The sequence below is a fragment of the Stegodyphus dumicola genome, chromosome 7, assembly GCF_044657685.1.
Source record: "Stegodyphus dumicola isolate Sdum_Otavi_A_Nest chromosome 7, ASM4465768v1".
NCBI lineage: Eukaryota > Metazoa > Arthropoda > Arachnida > Araneae > Eresidae > Stegodyphus > Stegodyphus dumicola.
Genome location: NC_140774.1, coordinates 150,869,753 through 150,892,758, shown reverse-complemented (window position 1 = coordinate 150,892,758; position 23,006 = coordinate 150,869,753). Strand labels below are relative to the sequence as shown.

General features: G+C 33.7%; 1 protein-coding gene across 1 annotated transcript in view; it reads left to right on the top strand.

Moving 5' to 3' along the window:
* The window catches only part of Lrp4 (LDL receptor related protein 4), a 1,066,574-nt gene that overhangs the window by 926,053 nt on the left and 117,515 nt on the right, over positions 1-23,006 (top strand). The window lies entirely within an intron of this gene.

Genomic DNA, 23,006 nt, shown 5'->3' with positions numbered 1-23,006 from the left:
AAAAAATCGCAAAGCTGCAGAAAATGCTCTCGACAATTTTAATAGCGCCTACTACATACATTCAAGTAATATGATTAGTGAATGTAAAGGATAAATAAACTGAAGAGTATCGTTCTTGAAATAAGCTCTTCTAATTGGATTGAGATGTAAAAATCTTTTATGCTCTTCTAAATTACGGACCAAAAATTCGCCGGAGGAGAAAAATGTACGCATTATTAAAGCTGTATAATTGCGAAAGTAGTGAGATCATGCATAATAATAAAAGAAAAAATTAAAGAGGAAAATTATATTTCTGAAAAAAACCTAAAAGTAAAGAATAGAAAACCCATTTTTATGAAAACTGGATTCATCGTTTATAGAATACGTATCATATGTATTATTATGTCATTTAAAATAATGAAATTTGATTCTCCTTTTCTTGATTTACATGTTATATGAGCAATTATTTCCCGTTCCTAAAATGCCTGTTAAAAATATTTTAGGAAACGAAATCTGCGTAAGTTCATTCAAGCCACTACTAAATAAAGATTTATTTCGCTTTAAACTATGGCCGTCAACAGTAGTGATCGTTTAGAGCACCAAACATGCTACAGCCGGACCTGCATTATACGCTAAAGGACTTGGTGCAATAGAATTATTCTAAGTTGAAAAATATGAGGAACAAACAGATACGAATGTTACTGAATTCAAATAGTTAATCCACCCTATCTATAAATTCCACATATCAGCTTTAAACATATAATCAGGATTAATTATAAGGATATTAATAAAGGATAAACTAGCACACATAAATATATTTAGAAAACATTTTCATATTCAACCGACAAAGCGTAATCAGACGCACTATTTGTGATTATTTCATCAATTAACCATAAGTGAGGGTTCAAGGTAACAAAATACGCGGTAAAAAGGAGTCCGTATCTAAGCTTAATACAGTTATAGGTTTCAAATTTATGATTCCGCTATTTGGTTATCGTAGGTAAACTTTTACATTAAAAAAAAATAAAAAAGTACATTGAAAATACGGCATATAATGCTTAGATGCCATTCCACAACCTTCAGTTAATGAGAGCAAAATTATGTTTGATAATCGATAAACGTGGTCCAAATAAAAGCTATATTTACACTGCGAAAATATATGCGATTGTTAGAGAAACAAGCCAGAGTAGAATTATAGGTTAGGCAAACCTCCCAGGTGGTATCCTTTCCTGTGTTTTGTGATGTCACTGCCGCTTCAGGAAAGAGTTTCCGACCATGCATTGCAATGTGATTTTCCCTCTAGGTGTACTCTATCTCTCCTTAAAGTTGGTAACCTGTGTGATCTTATTTTCTATTTGTTTTTTCAAAAGAAAGTAAATACTTTCTTAAAACTGATTGGTAAATTATCTGTTTATTCTCTATTATTATTTAAAATATGATTAATTATAACTTTCCTTTTCAGAATAATTTTGCGTGTTTCTTTGGTGTTATTTATTGCTTATTTCATTCTTTTTAGTCCAAACGGGCCTTTCCCATGAAGGACTATTGTTTTCGTTTTGCGATTTTGCGTCCAATCAATACAAATGTCCGTTTCATTTTTCAAACTGTTGCCACCAAATGTTAGAGTCCTGCATTATATTTAAAGAAATTAAGTAATGAAAATTCTGCATAAATGTGTGTATATTTCTCGCACTGTGCTAAAACAACGGTACATAGAGCCATCGAATTTTGAATGATGTAATCCTCCTACGAATATGGGCGTGTGGAAAACCAAATTTGAAATTTGGAATTTGTTTATTATCGATTTCATATTTTGTAAAACTTTAATGAATTTTTGATTAACAAACTAAGGATTTCAAAGCGAGCAATGGTAACACTCTACGAGGAAAAAAGCCTTTCTGTCTCCATTGCGCGGAACTGTGTATCGGAAATTCTAAAGATAGGCTCATTTTTAAATTATTTTGCGACATTGCTATTGAACTAAATTTTATGGTTTAAGTGCAAAGAAAATGATATTTAATAAATAAAGGTAACACACAAAACGTTAAAAAAAACGCGTCTTTGGACGTAATTTAAAATCTGAAACATTTCAGATTTTGTTTCTAACATAATTTTTAAGATATTGAAACGTTTTGCATGATATGTCTTAGGAAACAAAGTTTTTAGCTTCCTTTATACCATTTAAATTCTTAAGATTTTGCAACAGGAAGTTGGTTAATTTATTTATTAGGATAATTAATGTTTGTATTAAGGGATGCTGCTTATTTCATTGTAATGTTTTTTATATATAATAAATTTTTATTGAAATTTGTGTTTTTTTCAGTCCAAAGGGGCTTTTTCCCTGAAGGACTATTGTTTTCATTTTGCGATTTTGCGTCGAATCACTCTGAATCTCCGTTTCACTTTTCAAACTGCTGCCACCAAATATTATCGCCCTGTATTATATTTGAAGAAATTAAATAATGAAGAATCTGCATCATACATTGATGCAGATTATGTATGTGTGTATCAATGTGTGTATGTGTATCAATGTATGTATGTGTGTATGTATGTATCAATGTATGTGTGTTTCTCGATTTGTGATAAAACAACGGTACCTAAAGACATCGAATTTTGAATGATGTACTCCTGCGAATATGGGCATCTTAAAGCCCAAATTTGAAATTTGGAATTTGTTTTATTATCGATTTCATATTTTGTACAGAAAAAAACATTTTTAACTCCAGCGCCTGAGACTGCGTACCGGAAATTCCAAAGATATGCTCAATTTAAAAGTATTTTGCGATATTGCTGATGAACTGAACTGTATGGTTTAAGTGCGAAAAACATGATATTTAATGAGTAAAGGTAACGCACAAACTGTGTAAAAACGCCCCTTTGGACGTAATTAAAAATTTGAAAAGCTTTCAGATTTTTTTTTTTTTTTTTTTTTTTTTTTTGATAAAGTTGTTCTGCAGAGTAAAATTGTGCAGTGATTAAATTTAATGTTTGGTGTTCACTATTGGCATTTTTTCCGGTACATTTAAAAGCCAGACGAAGGCTGACCGCGTAGCGGCTAATATAATATAAAACAATATAATGTAATGTAACGTAATGTAATATGCATGCGCTTTAATACCTGTACAGTTATGATGCTGAGCTTAAGGCCCTAGAGAAATCTGAGAGAACCTCGTATTCACTTTATACATGATCAATCACTCGCAAATGATTGTGAGCCTACTTCTTGTGTGTACCTCCCAAGTATTACTTTGCGTTTTCTACGTTCATCCATGCTGAAATGACAGCGCATATTTGCAAACATTCATGCTTTCTCCAGGATTCGAACCTAGGCTGAAAGCTATGGCAGTGGGCTCTCATACCAGAGCAGCTGACTTAAAGGTTGTGAATTCCACAGGTTTTACACAATTATCCTGATAAATGAAAATATCAATTAATAAATATATCGCTGTCCAAGCTTATTAAAACTCAGAATATTTGACATTTTTATTAAATTTGTATTCTTAGTACAAATCAAAATACTTCCTAACGCAAATTATTTTTTTTAATCTGAATTTTTCACATAAGTAATCTTATTCACGTAAGTAATAATACGAAATAAATAGCTTACAGTTCTAGAGTCATTAAAATGTTTCAGCTGAAGATGTAAAAAATGTGCAGTGCCCTCGGTGGGACTCGAATGTGGACTTCTCGAATTTATGCCGAGTGTGCTACTGTTACACAACGAAGGTATGCTGGAAGGAGGGAGAAAATACCTTTTATACTCTAGGGGAAATCTATGATTTAAAGAGAAATTTTCCTGGGCCTTTGCTTAAACATTCGCTTTTAAAATCTAAATTTCGTCACGTGCATTTACTCATTTCACAACGTGCGTGTTTACTTAAAGATTCCTATTCCTTCAGAGCATTCATTAAATATCTATTGCCTTCAAATGCGATGTTTACAAGTCACATCAAATAAATGTTGTTGAACCTTTCTCTCTTCTAAACTTTCGATTTAATATTAGATTTGATTGCTTCACCAACGGATTTCAAAGGGCAAATACAAAAAGACGAAAAGATGCTCGAATGTAGCTGACTGTTGAAATCTCTTTCAGAGATCGCTACAGGGCCTCATTAAATATTCGTTTAAACTGTTTTCTGCATACGAGAAAACATGATTGATTTGCTACCGTCTAGCTTGACGACGAAGTTTGCTAACATTAACAACACTATGTTATTTCTTTTATTTTTATTAAATAATGCATTATGTACATATATAGATTAAATCACATGCAAAGAGAAAGAAAAGCTATTTTACAATCCTGCACACTCTCACTTCTTAGAAAACTCAGCGCCATCTGGTACTAAGTTCCAAGCAATATCATCTGATGATAAAAGGTATAGACTGTTTCAAAATTAACAGAGCAAATTTAAAAATAGATCGCAGCAAAACAGACACTTTTTATAATAGAATGCATGATCTAAGATTAAGCAGTTAGGCCCTGGATGGAGCTCTCCGTTTTTTTCATGCGCGCAGCTTTCGTAATGCAAAAATCATTGGGCGCATATAAAAGTGTGGTCTTTCGCATTCATAGGTATGAATCTTATGATATGCATTTTATTTGTGTATTTGTATTTTGTACCTTTTCTAATTCATTTTGCTTGTATGTGTCCTCTTGCTGTGATGTAGGTTTGTTACAAAATTTATAGCTTTTGCATTCCGTGTTTTTAATTCGTATATGTCAAACTTTGGGTGAGACCTAAGAGGAAAAATATATTATTAAAAAAATCTGAAAGATTTCAAATTTCTGCTGTCGCCCAGAAGGGTTTGTTAAGGGTTTTTATGCTCTCGCTGAGCTCGCAGTCTACCAGCCTGCTTTTACACTCATTTCTAAGAACCCATCTTTTTTTGTCTTTTTAGCTTTATTATTTATTTAATATTTCTAAGGAAATTTAAGCATTTTGTTTCTATTTGTAGTAATAAGAATAAATTTCATCCACTTTTCATCGGACTTGTGAATTCAAATTATTACGAATCCGTATACACACGTAACAATTTATTGAAATGGTGCAGTTGGTATGATTAATTTTCGAGCGTAAATAAAAAAATGTACACATAGATGAGTTTTCTACTGTTTTATCAGTTTCCATTAATAGAATTTACAGGTATATTTTGGAGCTTATTGTAGGTTAATTTAATGTCATGCATAGTTTTTGCAGATTAGTTTGCATGCTGTTTACTTATATTATAAAATGTATGCAGCACGTCAGTGGTCTCCAAAGCATGTGTGGCCCGAATGCATAATTTCAATTATGTATTTTTGACAAATGTGCTGTTGCAAAATTTCAAGATTTTAGTTGCCTTAAAATCGAGTTTATATTATTTTCACTTTCATTAAAAACAAACGTGAATAACGCCCCAGAAAATATATAAATGGATTTAATTCATTTACAGTCTGATATAAATTTTATTCAAAGATTTGAGGATGCAGATTTTTATTTACTTTTTTCGTACTTGTCAAAAACATAAGAAAAAAAGGCGTTTCTCTTATTGCCTCTTTGGGCGCTTTTTATTGCCTCTTTGGGTTTGTGAGTTACCTTTATTTATGAAATATCATGTTCTTGGCACTTAAATCACGTAAAATTCAATTCAACAGCAAAATCACAAAATATTTAAAATCAGCACATCTGACAGTCTCGCCAATGATCTCTTTCAGATCGTTAAGTTGTTATCAAAAATGCGTTAAACGCTTATAAATAAATAAGTAGATAATAAAATTAATTCAAAATTCGGGCTTCCAGGTGCCAATATTCAAGTGGAGGACTACATTATTGAAAATTTGATGGCTCTAGGTACCGTTGCTTTTTCACAGTGCAAGAAAAATGCATACATTCATGCAGATTATTCATTACTTAACTTTTTTAAACGTAATACAGGGTGATAATATTTGGTGGTGATAATTTGAAAGGTGATACGCCATTTATTTTGATTCAACGTAAAATGCCCTTTCGAGACTAATATCCCATTTAGGGGATATTAGTCTCGAACCTTTTGACCTATACAAGTTATGATGACTACTTAAACATATTAGAATTATTTCAAAAAAACGTCAATATAAGAATTTAATATTTAGCTAGCAATATATTTGAATTACAAAGTAGAACCTACCAAAACTACTTTACAGGCACCAAACTTTAGATTTTAGAGAGAAAATAACTATGATTTTTTTTCTTTGCAATATGATTATTAATTTTGTATATGTTTTAATAAATATATATTAAGCGAAATTTAAAATTTGTTTAAAATACTTTTTGTTTTGCTTGTAATAGTTTTTAAATATTTTTTAAATTTTTTTTTCCATTTCTTAAAACAAAAAAAAGAAAAAAGGAAAAAAAAAAAAAAAATGCGGTCGTAAAATAATTCGGGGACGCGGTCCGTATGCAATCTGAACTTCATACGACTGCTATACGGTGTTATTTTTTCATATTATTTAAACTAACTAAACTGTTCTAATCATCAAAGTAAATTACAGCAAGCTTAACTTGAAAAGGAACAATTCGAATAATTTGAGCTCCATATAAAAGAAGTACGTCACATGTGAGTTTTATTTCACATGACGAGTTCACTACGTTGCAGTGTAACAGAAATTTTTGCACCACGCTGTATTTACAAAGCGTGTTTACACATTTTTAGAACGATTTTATAAAGAATTAAAAAGCGCAGATGTTTTGGAATGCGCATTTTGGCAAGAGTTTATTATTTGAAATGAGAAATATCGTCTGCTACTTTTAAATTTATTCTTTCAAAATAACGCATAAAAGCAAGCTGTGGATTACGCTTTCCGAAGGGAAATAGTCCTATTCCATAATTCAAAAATGCATTGAAATGCATGGTATTAAATTTTCTAAGTGGAAAATAGACAACATTATTAATTCGTAAGGAAAAAACCGTCACTCATTATTTGTACTCGGAAAGAAGGCTCCAAACAAATATCCAAAAAAATGTACGTACTGTTCCTAATGTTTTTAAAACTAAGTCATTGGTGAATTCAGTAAATCTGTCGACGCAGAAATCCATTGCAGAGTTCTTTAAATATATCTGTAGCAACAATAATTAAAAAATTAAACCAAGATTCACAACTTAAAAATTCTAAAGCATTATGTTCACCAGATTTTGTCGAGGCATATGGCTCAATGTAGAACATTTTGTGGAACCCTGGTATGAAAACTATTAAGCAGGAGATAAATGGAAATACATTGATGAAGCAGGGATTTACCTAAATACCTGCAGCAAAAGAAAGGTCTATTTACACTGGTTATCATAATTTAAGGAAAAATCACAAAAATAGCCATAACTCCCTCAAAAATAAGCCAAACCGTGTAAAATTTGAATATGTCGCCAAGTAAGAGTAGCTGAGTAAACCTCCAGTATGCGAATTAGTGGCGCTGCACTCGGAATACGTCATCTGCGAGGAGCATAAAAGTCCATGTTTGAGAGCAAGCCCACATATTTCACTGTGATAGTGACATCAGAAATCTGAGATAGCCAATTCGTAACAATGATCTTCAGGCATCAATTTCCTGCAGAACTACGATAGAAAGCCATTGGGAGACTAGAGGCAGGACAAAGTCAAACAGAAATGGTCAGATGGCTAAATGTGAGTCCTTCTGTGGTTCATAGACTTTGGAGACAATTTCAAATCACAGATTAGGCACCCAGGAGGTTTAGCGAAGGACGGCCAACTGCTACGACGAGCGCCGATGACCGATATTTGACATTAAGTGTACTCAGGAATAGAACCGCTACTCCGACTCTTCTTAGATCCTCCCTTGCTGCAGCCACCGGGTGGTTGGTGTCAGCGTCAACTATACGTAGAAGGCTTCACGAAGGTGGTCTGTATACGAGGCGAACAACTATTTGCGTGCCGCTCAAGTCACGCCATAGGAGGGACCGTTTGCGGTGGGCATGACAACATGTCCACTGGACGCCTGAGCAATGGAGGGCTATTCTCTTTACGGATGAGTCCAGGTTTAGTCTAGAACGGGAGAGTAGGCGTTATTTGATATGGAGAGAACCTGGAACCCGTTATCAACCGTCAAACATCCGTAAAAGAGATGCATACGGAAGAGACAGTTTCTGTGTTTGGGGTGGCATCTCTTTGGGTGGGCGCACAGACATCCATGTTTTTCCAAGGGGAACCGTGAATGCTCATGTTTATAGAGATGACATTCTTGATGCTTATGTGCGCTCATATTCCGGGGCAATAGGTGATGCTTTCCTGTTACAGGACGACAATGCAAGACCACACAAGGCTCGTATCATATATGGTTATCTTCAACAAGAAACAATTATGCGCATGGAGTGGCCAGCTCGATCCTCGGACTTGAATCCTATCGACCACGTTTGGGATGCTTTAGGGAGACGTCTAGCTGCTCTCAATCCGCCCCCTTAGACCCTTGCCGCGCTTGCAACTGCTTTGCAAGAGGAATGGCTCTCGCTTCCTATGGAACTAATAGACCGCATAATTGGAAGCATCACACATCGCTGAATGTGCTGTATTGCTTCTAGAGGCTATTATAGTCCATACTGAAGGTACTTTTACTATAGTAAACTGACATCTTCGATTTGTTCATTTTATACATGTGCTAATTTCTATATTACCATAATTGTCTGGTAATTTCTTTTTGTGTTATTTGATACCTTGCTATGTGTTGTATATTGTGGGTAAGGTTCATAAAATTCTGCATGTAACTTTTTCAGTAAACGTGATTTTTGTGATTTTTCCTTAATTTATGATAACAAGTGTATTATCGAAAACGAAGAACAAAAATAGAAAACCCTGGTTCTGTCAATAAAACAAAATTTCAGGAAGGGGTTTATGATAGTCGCAAGATTGTCTTGTAACTAGAAATTAAAAATAAGAAGAGTGGGAAAATTTTAAAAATCAAATCAACATATTATCAAGGAAAGTTTTACGTCCAATATTTGCAGAAGAAATTCCCTTTCTTCATCTTAATAACTTTCAAATAGTGGAACTTCATCAAAACAATGCAACAAGTCAAACTTTGAACAGTATCACTGCATTCCTTTGAAAAATGAAACCTAATACAACTATTGCATATATGGCGTTTCAACGTATTCCTGTCATGTTCCTTGACATTTCACTAATAGACTGTTTTGCCCTTGGTCTCGAGACAAGAGCTCTTTCTAATCGTAAATCCATCACGATTGATAACTCTGAAAAGTAGTGAAAGAGGAATGGGAATCCACACCCCTAGAAATTTTACGAAAAGCTCTTCTATTATGGAAATCCTAATGCAGACTTATAGTCCAGAAAAAGGATACCAGCTTGAACATCTGAAGAAATATTCTTTACAGAATTTGTTCTAAAGATGTGCAAACACCCTCTGTACAGTGCTCTGTCGTCTGTAAAAATTGTAAACATGTTTATTTAAAAACAAATTGCAATCAGTATATTTTAAAGCAAGTGTTAATTGCCTTCCAGATATTTTGACATTTAGAGAATTAAGTATCTCTCCTTTAAAAAAAATTAAAATTCCGTTTTTATGCATTTTTTCTTCTTGTTTTTCCGAGACTGAAGTAGCTTTTTTACATCTGCTTAAAAAAAGGAAATTAACGAATGAAAGAAATGTAGTTTCGGTATTAAAGCAAACTCTAAATATTCTAAATGATTTTTGTTTTAAATAGAATCGTTTTCAAACCGACAGGCATGATTTGAATGACTTCACTTATAAATTTATTTCGCCTGCCATTGTGAATACAGAAAGACAATTCACTTTTAATGTTTAAGATAAAGGCATCTAAATTAAAGAGCTCTTATGAAACATACTTTTTTCTGTCTTTAGAAATGGTAAGCAGCTATTAAATGTCTGCAGAAAAACTTTTAAAAAATGATATTTAAAATTTTTTCTTAAATGTTATTGTCTGTGATTATGAATATAGGCATTGGGTTTTAATAGATGCCTTAAAACCGCTCCTGCATGATATCGTTTTACTTATTTACTTTCAATTATTTTTATTTACTTTTAATTATTTTTTACGCATTTGCTACCAAATACATTCATGTTATGTTACAAGTCATTTGGATTTCTCTAAGATAATTTTTGAACAAATTTCGTTGCATCACAAGCTAGATTGGGTATATTTAACATCAATTTCTTCTTTTGTATTTGCATTAATGTGCACTGATAATTGTAAATACAAGATATATTTTATAATTATTATAACGCGCTCAAGCTGAACGCATACATAAACTATGTTACGTCTGAAAAGTCTTTTTACTCATTCTCATTGAATGAAGAACACACAAATATAAAATTTAAAACTAGCGAAAAAGTAGCCTTTAATTGATGATTTAACTTAGTTAACTTGAATTGATGATTTTATTGATTTAACAGTCAGGATGTTAGCATATTGTGTGCTTAAAAAGGACTGTTATGCACTAATATACATGTTGCTGCATTTATTGGGCTATCAGCCTAAGAAAATGGAAGCTTTTGTGAAGAGCATTTTAAAGGAAATTGTCTCGTATCCAAGCTATGCAAGAAGAAATTAACGAAATTTCTCACGCAGTTAGTCCATTAGCCGGGCTGTGAAACCGAGTCAAATGACTAGTATTCATTAGACTTCCCACTCGGCTGATGATAATCATCAAACTCTTTGCTATAAGCATCTGGTTCTGTCAGTAGCAAATTCTGTAAACTATATTGTGCTTCCTAAACATTATTAATTAAATGGTTAAATGTTGAAGTGCGGGAAAGGAAGCAAGTGAATCTGATGTACTGAAGGAGGAGAAAAAGTGCAAATGATTTTTGCGAGAGATCTACTTTTCACAAGCAGAGGAAAAAAACTTGAGCTATGATACAGACAAAGCGTCACTGGAGCTCCTTGTCGTCAACTAAATTGTGACCAAAGAAATGTGACTCGGTATAACACAGAAGTTTTCAATCGGGGAGAATTTCAATGAACTGAGAGAGGATTTCATAGTTTTACAGAAGGAGAAATAACTTCAGCCTTTTATTTACCTGTTAAACATTTAGTTTTAATTTCTGAATATAAAAAAATACATTTTTACAAATTTTGGTATTTATCAACATTTTTTATACCTTTTCTTGTTTAAATTTATAAAGCACTTTAAAAATAATCTGAAATTTTAAAAAAATGTCTATGTCTTTTTAAAGTTTGGAAAAAAGGGGAAGGGGAATAATCATCTAAGAATAGTGAAAGAAGTGCATGGGGCAAAAACCGTTTGGGAACCCCTAATATAACAGATAAGTATATTTCTTAATTCACCGTCTAGACCTTAGTTAAAACTTTACTTACAGAACAAAAAAAGAAAGAAAAAACCTGAAAGATTTCAGATTTTAACGGTGATCCAAAATGTGACCGTTAAAATTAACTAATTTTAATGATTTTAACGGTCGTTAAAATTTGGTAACCGATAATAGGTAACTGATTTTAACCTTTTAAAATCACCTTTGGGTGACCGTTAAATTTTCACCTAAAAGGGGTAACAAAAATTCTCACCAACTGCACCAATTTATTTGCAATTCGTTTTCATTCCAAAAATTTCACGAATTTCACCAGTTTTTTTTTTTTTTTTTTGCAGTTCAATTTGTAAGACAAATTTCATCCAAAAGGTAACCGTTAAGGTTTTTTACGGTCTTTCTGAGCTCGCAGTCTACCAGTCTGCACCTGTACTCACTCCTGCTAACCAACTTTTTCTTTTGTCTTTTTAGTTTTATTATTAAGCCTCGTTTTCTTCACACTTACACATACAGTTCAATAATAAAATCACAATTTTTTTCACACTTTTTCTTGCAGTGTTTTGGAATGCATTTTTCTATTTTTTTTTTCAGGCTTTTCTCAGTTCATCATATCGATATTCAGTTTTCTTAGCGAGTTGGCTAAAGAAAAAAATTTTGTCTTTTATTATTAACTTTTTATGCGATAACTTTATTTATTAAGTTCTTCGCACTGACGCCACATAAAATTCAATTCAGCAGCAAAATCACAAAATATTTAAAAACAACGTTTCAATATCATTATCAGCATTAGAAGATTGCATAGGTTGCCATACATACTTTTATAATCGGCATATTACTTCTTAAAGTACAAGCCTCATGCGGTTAGCCGCTTAAGATATTTACCGTCAAACAGAAAAGTATATGATGATTGTAATGAGTCCAGTTAGCGTAATTCAGAAAAATATTAAATATTCCTAATTTTACATCTCGTGATTTTAATCCATGTTTATTTAAATCAATCCCATTAAAAAGTAGAAAAAAAATTTAAGAATTGTGCTTATTGCTTTTAAATCTCTTAGTTTATTACTCAATAAGCTTCTGGATGAAATTTGAAAGTATCTTAAGCTTACTTAATGGCAACACGCCAGCGCGTGGTAGATAAAAGTACTTTATCCCCGGCTGTGGCAACACAATGGTTTTTATAGATCCAAATTTGTTGATTAAAATTTAAAAATAAATATCCTACATTTTTCTGGATGCCAACAGTCTCGTTTGCTGGATATAAAAATGTTTCATTTCGAACGATGTTGCCAATACTCGTTTTCAGATCGTTGATTTTTTTAATAAAAAAATTCATTAACATTTTACAAAATCTGAAATAAAAAGTAATAAAACAAATTCAAAATGTTTCTTTCCAGGTGCATATGTTTGGGTGGAGGACTACGTTATTCAAAATTCGGTGGCTCTACGTACCGTCTTATTTCACAATGCGAGGAACATATAAACATGCATGCAGATTCTTCTTTATTTAATTCCTTTAAAAGTAATACAGGGCAACAATTTTTCGTTGCACCAATTTGAAAAATGATACGCCGTTTATACTGAACCAACACAAAATCCTGTTTCGAGACTAACAGCCTCTTTTGAGCTAAAGAGACAATTACTAATCAAATACTGTGCTTCTAAACCAAAACCTGTAGGTTATCCAAATTAATTAGGATGGAACTCCAAGCATTCAGAGGTCTTAAACACTCAGCTATTAGTAGGGGCGTACATTATATCAGTAAGTTTGAAATTCTGTGAAAAAACCGAGACAAAACGAAAAAGCAGCTGATAGTTTGAAACCATACAACGACTTATTCATTTTATGTAGGATTAAATCTAACTTCCCATTCATTAAAAATACGCAGTATATGAGAAACACAGTGAAATTAAGCGCAATTAATTCAAGTATGTTTTCAAAAAAATTTTTTAAAGTTTTTAAAAGTCAATATGATATAAAAAATACCAAAGAAATAAATTCACTTCCTCTTGCGAGTCCTTCTGAATCTCTCGGAAGCATCAACGTAGCTAATTTATCGAGTCAGCCTTTGGAGAATTTAATGAGTAATTAAGTAACTACGACTTCGACTCAATGAAATTTGCACTTCCGTGATTTCGAAACGCTTAAGCAAAGCCTGTTATGAGAGATCGCCCTGTGCGCATCGAATGCCAGGATCTGGAAAGAGTAATGAACTAGGAGTCAAAGGCCAATTAGAAAACTTTGCGAGGGACTACTTCCTCATTATTATAAGTTTCTATTTCATTCGATAAAATATCGTCGACGATTATCTTTTGCTCTTTTATCGGCGCGATTTAACAACGTGATTTAAATCTTCGCTTTCATCTCCTGAATATAAATAGCCGATCTGAAGAAGACTATTCTTTCAAGACAAAATATGCATTTTCTTTTATTGCTTATTTGCAAGGGCATTTATTAAAATTTCGTCTTTCATTAGTTGGAAAAGGTTATCATTAATCGCAAAAGAATATAGATTTTCATAAAGTAATTTTGGAATGTTCTTGTTGTTTTCAGTATATTTAGTTTGAAACGTCATTTCTCCCTTACCATTCTGTTTACCATCTTAAGTTTGCCACATTTTGTTACTCTTCAGCTTCGAAAGTAAAAGAACGTCAATAATCGAGTAATCTTCCAAAATCAACTGTTTTATTTTTTCAATCATAACTTACTATACGTTGCCTAAAAAGAAAAAAAAAATTGTCACGGAAATATAGAGAAGACAATAAATGTCTGAAAGGGGTATAATCATGGCTACTCTTATATCTATGAATAACACATAAGCAAGTCCCAAACACGTACATTCCTGAAGTTATTTTTTTAATCTAATGGTGGGCACTAGCCACTGCTAACCCTAGAAGTGATAACCATTTTATTGTGGAAAAGGGCACCTAATAGGCGGTCAACGGTGCCTCCTGTGAAGGACAGAAAGTTACAACATGCGTTCTCCGGACCCTTTGGTATTGAAGTCTACTCCCCTAACCACTACACTGTCTGGGAAGAACATTCCTGAAGGTATTGCCGGCCCTTGGTAACTGTTAAGATCCGCTCCAATTTTGAGGGAGACCACAAACTGGAGCGGTCCAAGGGTCCTTCTCCCTTCTCCCCCTGCCATTAATCACTAAAGAGGACTTTCGGGTCACCAAGCATTTTGATGTCTACTTGCCGCATAAGCATTATAACACTCACAAACATCCATACCTTCTCCAGGATTCGAGCCAGGGCCCATCGGTACGACAGTCAGCGTCACTAAACACTATAGCGGCTGAACGGCTGTAAATAATACAGAAGTTGCCATTCCATACCCATAATAAAATTTTTGACGATGATGCCAAAGTGACGCTAGTTGGTAACATAATAACATAAGGAGCTGACGTAGACGATGTAAGTATCTTTGCCTTTTAATAAATGCGCAACCGCTTAATTGCAAATTATCCTCTTTATTTAAGACTAGTTGACGTATTGAAGCAACGCACGTGTTGAGAAGAGTACACTCGCTTCCATAACTTCAAGCAAACATTTCACATTTTTACATTATTCAATACTAGCGCGAACAAAGGAGATGCAGATAGGATGTTCACGAAGTAAAGGTAAGCAAGAGAAAAGCGGAGATTATAATATGGTTGCGATATAATATGGTTGCGATATAATATACTACAATTGCGAATATTAAAGTTATGCTTCTGCGTTATTTCAGCTGGTTACTAACAGTTTTAGATTGCAAATTTTAATAATATTATTAGCTGAAAGACATTTTGCAGTATTTAAGTATGCAAGTACATGTGTCTGGAACATTACATAAAATCATATAATAAGAACTCACTTTGAAATGACACAATTGAGTTATTTATTATAAGAGTTTTACTCTTTTAGAAAAGAAAGCGAAAATGACCAAATTAAATAAGAGACTTAAGTGTTTCGATGTTAGAAATCCGTATTGCTATGTGGAATTATGTGTGTTTTTTTTACTGTGTGATCCTGAAGATGGCATGTAATTGAAGACTACCATTACTCCACAAGAATTCCTTCAGCCATCGAGAGATACCTTGATAGTTTGATGTTACATATCCACAGGATCCTAAGTAATTTCCTATCCGATCCTTTCTTGCAATTATTCAGTTATAACAAGTTGCTCTTAAAATCAATGCCAAAGGAGAAAAATCGCAGACCGACAAATGGGGAAATCTTGTACACCATATAATACCAAATTTGCTGGTATGCCAAACAATGCCATAAAGCTGACAGTTTCTTACAGTGCTAGGTATTGCTTGTCTGCGACTACTGAAGAACTGAATATAATCATATGCAAAGGAATCTCCCATAGTCCTGCAGACACGTCACATTGCAAAGTTGAGCTGGAGAAGATATTTTACTAACACTACAGAAATGTTATCGCAGAAATAGTGGTCATCTATAATACGTCATCTTCAAGAGATAAACTAATCCATCTCTTCGGCAGTATGTATACATATATGTAACAACACCCTCTGTGCCAACCATTGTTATATTTAAATCTCTCCAATTATTTGCTGTTTTTCTTTACATCTCTGCTTTGATATTTCCGGCATTTTGAGACATGCTGCATTGAATTTTTCAACTTAGTAATCTCTCATGTTCCTTGAATAAGGAGAGTACAAGGAAAGTTTAGAAGTCAGAAGTAAAAGTTATCTTGCATTTTATGTCTCCAAAGAGCGGATTCATGAAATCACTTTGATTAAAGTAGGAATTAGAGAGACGCTTTCTTATTTGGTTTAAAATTTTCGCCATTTTCATGCTGCTTTTCAAATCTACATTTAAATTAATTCTCATGGTAAAAGAAGGATTCTGGAAGCATTGCTTAGGATGTTTTTTTTTTTGCATTTATATGTAATTTATACCTTTCGTGGAATTTAAATTAACTCTACAGAAAGTCATACGAACTTACAATTGAAATATGTACTTTCGTATGCCTTGTTTAAATAAAAATATAATTAAAGTTGAACGTTAAACCAAATTAACAAATTGAAGAACCGACACCTGCTATAAGCAGCAGTACAGAAATAAATTTCGATGTAGATCAATATGATGCAGTCATTTGTTTTTAGCTACTTATATTTCGTCTAGAGTTTCAGATTGTTTTGCCGCCCATTTACGGTTAAGTAATTTTCAGTAATTTTGAATCAATTCCTTAGTCATATGGTATCATAGAATTTAGGCCTGAACTATGCCTTACTGCTGATTTTACTCCATTTCAGGATTTCTTAGCAAGTTTTTTCAACTTTAAGCTTAAAACACATTAACATTGCAGGTACCGTTTTCAATGTATCCTCAAGTTAATTTGCCTTTCAGGTAATAAGCACGTTCTATACATTCGAAATTGATTTTTTTTAATATCTGGGATACTTTTCCTAACATGGTAGTTGGTTTCTTTGTACAGCCAGTTATGTATATAAATATTTTATTTCTTCACCAATACTTTTCAAATAAGTTTATGTAAACGAATTTGTTTAATATTGAAAGTTTATACTATCCGTTATGCTAAAACAGAACTTCATGATTGTTTTCGCTTTTATGGTTCTATTTCCATATTTTAGCACTTTTTTAGCAAATGAGCAAACTCACAGCTATTTAACGAGTATTTATAGGTGAGAGATGAAAGGTATACATTACAGACCGTGCTAAACATCCATATAATAATTTTTCCTCTACGATTTTGATTCGCATTTGTTAATCTTGCTTCGTATTTCTCTGTTTTGAATAAGGACGCACAGCTTTTAATATTATTTTGGCATTAATAATTAGTTTTTTTTTCCTTACAGTACCTAAATTTCGCGCTCTGCCACCAGAAACGTGGGTAGTAGTGGCTGACAGCATACCATGCATTGCCCTTTTGAAAAAACAGCACCTGATAGATAATTTCTATTATGAATGAAATTCTTCATCTAGATTTTGTGCTGTTGTTTCCGTTTTGTTGCCTTTATCAATTCATCAGATTTCCTTATCTTCTGATATAGTTATTTTAAAGTCGACTTACTTATGTATGCTTTCAGCAGCATATACCGTATTTACTAAAAAAATCTTTTCGGATATAATGCTGCTTTACATTTTAGGATACATTTTGAGAAATAAAAATCTACAAGGGAATATTTGATGAAAGCATAACTGTGAGTAGAATTTATTATTTCTGATTAAAACCGGCTAATTTAAAAACAAAACCATACTACGGCATAGAAAGAAAACTTAATGATACGTTAGATATATTTCTTTTCAGGTCTACCAGTGACACGTATAGTGGAGGCAGACCTAAATTAAAATCTGCAGCTAATAGTAGTTATTTTAATAAGCGAAGCTTATGCAGTTTATATATAAGGCAATTATTTGTGCGGCTATTTTAGTTTTAAAAAATGTATTTATTTCACATATTATCATAAATAAAACCTTTCCTTCTTTCTGTAATTTAATTTATTAATGTACCTGATTATAAGATCCTGTAAAATTTTAGAGCAAAATATAGCAAAAAAGAGACAATAATTTGTCCAATGATGTTACCACTTGAAATTACAAAAGTCAATCAGTGTCACAAACGTCAGAAGATTTTGGAGATCTGCACTGTGTCTACAACCAAAACCTCTAGATTTTAAAGCTAACCGACAAGTGATTCTGTGGCTCCTCTGAATATCGTTTTCAACTATAACCAATCAGAAGGCATAACATACAATAAAAAAATTACAAGGTTGGGATTAGTTCTGTTTGCAAAATGTTCCAGGCAGAGCAAGTAAGTACACATAACGTTCTGAACATTTTAACTGCAGAGACTCTTACCACTGTAAATAATAAACTTATATGGCATTAGTTATAAACAACAAGCTGTGGGAAAGCATATCAGTTAAATACAGTTTCTTCGAATCGCTATGTTTTATTGATTATTATATTACGAGTTAGGTCATTGTATCAATAGAATAATTAGTTTAGATTTAATTTGATTGTCTTTTCCACTTCTCCTTTGACTACTATCCTCTCACTTTATTGATTCTCGCTTAGGAAGTTATAAAAGAAGTCTAGTTGATGAACTTGAGTCGTGAGAAAGGGGCAGGTTAATTGTTCAACGCAATTAGAACTTAAAAGATGTCAGCTAATCGTGTTTGGATGATACTTAACTTAATTTTGATGTCTTCTTCTAATGGAGTTGAACTTTCTTTGGCTAACGTTTATGTGGTCTTGGTCATAATGATATTATTCTAATAATTAATTAACTCCCTGCTCTCGTTTACCTGAAAAAGTCCAATTTAATAATGTTGTCTCTTCCCTTATTAGTTAGATAAACAACTGAATGACTTATTTTCTTGATTTTTAGTTTATTATAAACATGCTGTTTTTAAATAGTTTACTTTTATTAACAGTTCTATCATTTATAAATGAATTCATTACTTTTTGCTTCCGATTGCGACCGGGAGAATAAGACCACAGAACATTGGTCTGACAATTGAACACTGACCACTGGGTGGGTTGGTTCCATTCTTCGCGAAAGGGCTAGCTGCCTAGGTATTTAAGCAGTTTCCTCTACTGTAAGGTAAATAATAGCTAATTTCTTTAAAAAATTTTCCTGCGAAAGCATACCTTCCCAAAGACAAATAGCAATGGTTTGTTTTGCTATAATTTTTTAAACAAACATTCGTACGTGCCTATTTACTTTCTGTTGTATTATGTACTTTTAATTCACTCTGTTTGTGCAAACTAACTCCGTAATTAGTATCTCTCTGAGATTAGGGACCACCAAGGGCGAGTAGTAAAGTCACTGTAAACTGGTAGTTCGATGTGAGGTTCAAATCCCCCGAACGTGCTGGCTGCATGGGCGTTTTCGTGGTTTTCCCCATGTGTAACATTTATACGAGCCAGTTTCCATTAGAATATCCTCCAGAATGCAACCCTCCCCTTAGCAAGATAGCCCTCTAGTGCTTAATGAATAAACAAATCAAAGTGAGATTGTGACACACTGATGAGTCAATATGCAATTTTTCGTTGACTGCGAAACTTTCCGAAGCACCATTGTTTGGGTCCAATAATTAAAACTTACTTTTAATAATAATTTATTAACTTGTAATTAACGTTTATCTGTCAATAATGATATAAAATAGACTCCCAATTAACGGGGATAAACAGTTGACCGCATCCATAGTTAACCTAAATCACGGTATATCCGTCAGCAGTTGAGAAAAACTCTGGAAAGAGAATTAGCCCATATTATAATTAACAGCAAAAGTACTTTTAAAATTTAACAATATTATTAAGTAGTTCAATTTTGAGGACATTTGATCACGTAAATTAAACAACATTTGAACAAGCTTCAAAACAGAATAACAATGTTTTTGTTTATATTGCTGTTGTATTTCGATACCAGTTAATAAGGCACAGAAAATTAATAGCTGCTGTGCCTTTAATACATTGTTACGAAATGTACAGGCGCGGTAAGATAGCTTCCACGCAAAGCAGTTTTAGATTGCCATAAAATGGCAAAGGAGGGCAAAGTTGCCACATTTGTCGAGAAATCGCCCATTTGGCGACAAAATTGGTGATATACCATGGACGGTTGGAGAACCCTCTGAAACGAATTCTTACCGGCTTAGCCCAGAATATTCTCGAACGCAATCCGAAAGCTATATAAACACTGCTGGTCCGCAGTCAGTGAGTGTGTCTCAGAGGGTGTGCCTCGTCGAGAGAGCGAGTCAGACTGCTTCGTCTGAAGTGCGAGTTAGTTAGTATCGAGTTGGTGTCTCATCTAGCGAGTCAATCCCTGCGGAGTCGATCGAGTTAACAGCCGGGCAGCGAGTGCCGAGTGGGTCGTCGAGTGCACCGAAAGAGTTTGTTAGTGTATCACGGTTAGTGCACCGTCGAGAGAGCGTGTTTAGCTCCGGGAACGACTGAACCGAAGAGTCGGGAGCTGTGCTCGTGTGTCGTCGAGTGTATCGCGAGTTGTAGTGTAGAGAGTCTCGAGAGTACGTGGAGTTCCGAGAACGACCAAGCAGAGTCGGGAGCTGTACTCCGGCAAGCAGAGTCGGGTGCTTTGCAGGAAGCTGTCTCCACCGTTATTGCCTGACAGTGTGAAGGCTGCGTCGCTGATTGTTCCAGCGTGTTTATAATAGATCTTCGACGACTGTAAAAAGTGACTTTGGAGCTGTCCTGATTAATATTGGCTAGATAAAGTGTGTTTCGATACTTCATCAAGTGTCGTAGTTATTCACTCCAAATCAACGAACCCCGTACGAGCGTGAAGGAAGAAAATAAAGCAGCAACGGGGTGTCAGAAAAGAAACGAAAAACGCAACAATATATATTGTTATGAAATGCCCCGCCGCGGTAAAATAACTTCCTCGCAAAGCGGGTTTATTGTTGCCAGATTTGTTGTAAAATCGCCCATTTGCCGTCATTTGACTACAAAATTGCCGATATGCTATAGACCGAGCGAGAACATTCTAGAATAAATTCTTACCAGTTTTCCCCAGAATGTTCTCAAAGGCAGGTCAAAAGCTACATAAACCTTACCTTTACGCGGTGTAGTAGTTTATCGTGAAGAATATCGACAGTATGTTGAGTGTCTTGAGCTCGGAGATTAGTTTGAGATCGATCGACCAAATTCGGAGCTACTTGAGTGCTTTGCCGTGAATCTGTCTTCGCCGTTATAGCCTGAAATCTGTGTTGCTGGGTGTTTCATCGTGTTTATCGTAGTTTTTCGACGGCTGTTAAATGTCTCTTTGGAACTCTCCTGTGTAATACTGAAGAATAAATTGTTTTTTTGATTCTTCATCAAGTGTTGTCTTTAATCACTCCAAATCCACGAACCTGTAGAAGGCAACAACCTGTTATACACTTAATAATAATATATATATATAGTTGTTATTACTTTTGTAGTTATTATTATTATTATTATCGTTAATTTAAATTTGGAATTTTTTATTTAACAATGAATAAAAATGCCTATAAATTGCATGTTATATTCAAATAAATTACATACATTTTATAAAGATTGTGATATCACATGCTGCTGCCTAGCGCGTTTTCTTCTTCTTTTTATATTTTCCATAGAACTTTTGCTTTGACAGTCATTTTTTCATTGTTTCGTGATAGAAAACTTAATAGCTTATTTTTTAGAATACATTCTGTTAATTCGGCCCTGGTGAATGAGTTGAATGCATTTATACATAACTGACAGTTAAAAATATTAGAAACTATTTGGTTTTGTTGTAATTTCCATATTCTGTGCCGCTCGCATGTATTAATAAATTCATGGCATTTAGGCATTGTTTTGGCTTATTCGATTTACTCCATCCATTTTATAAAAGAACTATATCAGTTCCTTCAGTAACTTATACCTCAACACACTTTAATAATTGATTCACTAGAATCGCATTAATTGGAGCAATAATGGCAAGCTTCCAATGTATATGGCCAAAAGATAAAAAAAGAATAACTACTTACTATCAGGTAGCCTATATAGGCCTAGTTTTAGCAAGTGCCTTGTATACTAACTAGCTAAAGTATTCGTTCTACGCCCGCTTGGCGAGATAAATTAAGTAATGCGTTTAACAGGCATAATTTAAGAAAGTAAATAACAAAAAAACTTTTAAATTAAAAACGTATATAATAAAAATACATAAAGGCTTGTTCTCAACGCAAAAAGGCACTCAAATTCACTTAGAAATGAATTTGTCCCAGCACCAGTATGAACGGCAGGTTTCTAGTCGAAACAGTTGCGCTGAGCTATCCATTGCGCGTATGTACCGCAACATTTAACGAGGCTGGGGAAGATGTTTTGCTTGTAGCCCTGTCTCAGGTAGGAGAGAAAAGACAGAATTATTATTGGGTAGATTTATTCTTGACTGTCTCTAGTATGTCAACCAGTCAGATTTCCCGCAAGTGAAGATATCCGGAAATGTTTCTTTAGACGCGGAAATGGAGGAGGTTGGCACATCTGACAGCGGTTTTAGGCATTGATCGAACCCACATCCTTGGTTTTGAGTTAACAGTCAGCCTCAGCTAAACACTCTTGAGAAGCGTAAATTCCAAATGGTTTTTCTTTTGCCTGATTTTGCATTTTATATTGCCGTCTGTGTCCTCTATGTACTTCCTGAACGTTTCTAGAAAAGTAGTAATCATTTATGCATAATAAATAAGTTCTTAGAGATGACTCGCAAAAGTATTTTACTTTATAATATAATAATTGTTATAAGAGTAGGAACAAATAAAACTGCTAGTCAGACGTTATTCGTAACTGAAATTAAAGCAATACCTAAAAGCACAGACTAAAAAGGTAGAGAATATTTGCCCTCTGTTTACAAATTAAACATTCTTAATGCAAAGTGCAGAGTTACAAAAATATGCTTGCAAAGTATTACCTGAGTTTCGTAGAAAGTATACCTTCCATGTTGTTTTCGCGAACATATTTTAACCTTCCATACAAACCAAAACTTGCAACAAATACTTCAAGAATGAATAGTTTTGTTGATGACATTCCATCGCAATACAATGGTGCAGTTCCTGACGCAAAATGACGGCTAACGGAAGTAAAGGATCTGAAATAAGTTACCAGAAAAATGAAAACGGGTAACTCTTAGTGACAAATGCAAAATAACTGAAGTCTGTTCAAAGTATTAGAAAGACTCATTGCTAATGTTTTTAAAGCTTATTCTTATTTACATGAGTTATTCCTTCCGAGAGGTTTGCATTCTTTGAATCCGTTGCTAAGGTAAT